Source organism: Solanum verrucosum, unplaced genomic scaffold, assembly GCF_900185275.1.
Source record: "Solanum verrucosum unplaced genomic scaffold, falcon-dt-bn FXZP01000016.1, whole genome shotgun sequence".
Lineage (NCBI taxonomy): Eukaryota > Viridiplantae > Streptophyta > Magnoliopsida > Solanales > Solanaceae > Solanum > Solanum verrucosum.
This window is the reverse complement of record NW_026020243.1, coordinates 1081589-1083918: the sequence shown is the minus strand read 5'-3', so window position 1 is coordinate 1083918 and position 2330 is coordinate 1081589.

The following is a 2330-nucleotide window of genomic DNA, read 5'->3' as shown; positions in this document are numbered from 1 at the left end:
AATAGGACAATCACAGGATCGGTACACCCGATCAACCACTAGAAATTCACCCATAGATATGAAAACGCGTGTGGGTATAGGTAGCGAATCACACTCCAAACCATATTCAAAACGAAGTTGATGGTCATAAAAGAATATACAGAACCAAAGTCGAATAACACTAGATACTTCTACCATAGTGCTCATATCAAACATTTTCATTCATATGGCTCTATCTCTTTAATTTTCTAGCTACCCACAATCACCAATCTAGTCCCGATTATAATTGCTCACATACTTGTTTTATCGAACCGCATATGCTATTCACAGTACTTCACTAAGGTCAACACTCTTAATACTAACAGAACATCATAGCCACATCAACCATTTACCTTACTCTCAAACCGTCACTAGTATTAAAGTCTTCTTAGCAACACATTATCTCCTCCAAAAAAAAATTGAACTATGGCTCCCTCTCTTTCTATTTAAGCATTACATGACAGATATGAGTCACAATTAAGACTGATATCACAAATTTTAAAATTGATAGAACATTTTCATCGAGATAACACTATTGAATCACACACAATGTCAACTCCACGCAGTCTTTCACATACAATGTCTCAACTACTATTCCAAACCTTCACATACCTTATGCCAAAACTCAGAGAAATCCTTAGTCACTCTAATAATTTTATATACTATAAGCACATAACCTCTACTCACCATTAAATGCCTATATACCACATCATAACAATCTATATTGTTCCATCAACAAAGTAGTTTCAATTCCCTCAAAATCCTCATTAACCATGTAGAAATATAGGTCCACACCATTTAACATCCACAAGTTACCTATCATATTTTGAACAGTCTAGCTCGACATAACCACATAGAATCTTCCACACATCATTGATTGTAACCCAACCAAAACTCAATCTTTATAAAAGTCGATGATAAAACCCTAGTAAGTCTATACCGAATCAATTCACATCCATAGTCATATTAGAACTTATATATGAAAATCCATACATCTTTCAAATTCGAACCAAGAATTTATATGAGAGGTCTTATTCCTTCACATCTCTTAAATTCTTCCCATGACGCAAATTTCAAATACCTTGAACTCTTCAATACACCATACTATTTTTCCTTTTGTTGTCTTGCTTACCCATCGTACCCTTTGACCAACAACCCATGATATTATACCTTATACTTTAAACCAACACTTTAACTGAAGTACTTTCTTAGGCCCCTTAACAATCAAAAGTAACAAATTCTACGACTCAAACCCTGCATATGTTCTTTCAAATGCTCAATACTCGATGTGATCGATCATTTCTTACTTTACCAATTCATATCTTGACAAAACATACTACCACGAACATAGACTTGCAATGAAAAACTTGAATTCTGATTCTAATTGTGCCAGTTATCAAACTCAAAAACACAAAAACATTTATTACCACTCTCAAATCGAACATCTATAGATTTCTTTCTCAAATTTTATCCAATCGTTTAAACCAATATGATTAACCCATGACACTATTACCATGACCTGAGCAAAACGGTTGAAACCACGTGTCTCTGAACTCAATTCTCAATCCCTCTGAAGATACCTCTTTACCCCTTGCAATTAGAGAAAATATTCGTACTCTCAGCTCTTTTCGAAGGCTACACTAAATCCCACTAAAAAAAATTTCATTTGTGACTCTAGTTCATTTCAATTCTATTCCAGTGGTGTCCTATAACTTTTCATGCAACCACGTTACTCATCAAATAGTAGTAAACCAAAACATTAGATACTCACAAGTCGTCATTACCATAAAAAAAAAATCCATTTAACCAATAATTTTTATCATATAGTTGCATCCTAATCAAAATCCATCACGAACTCTTATTATCATCATGCTCAGTTAGCTCTTGTCATCACTACGAAGCCAAATTTTTCATCAGTATGACATTTTAAACCAAGTTATACCAATCAAATTCAAAGGACTAACCCACTTTTATATGCACTATTTACTAAAATTTTCAATTACCTTCACACACATATACTATTTGGGACTTCCTTTACCCATAAACTTGTCATTCTAGTATATATCCATTCCCTTGGACCTTAAGATGAAATAACCAGCCCTCATTTGAAACCCTCATGATACACTTCTCAACTTAACACATTAATACCTATCAACGATCCACCACTAAAATCTTCCTTATACACACTGCTTAACCCCAAACATCTGCAGTAACAACCTAATTGGATTCTCAAATATGAATGCAACATCGAATCTCATTATACGAGCATGTGATACAACTGATAACTCTTCAAGTAGTTAGTATCCACACTT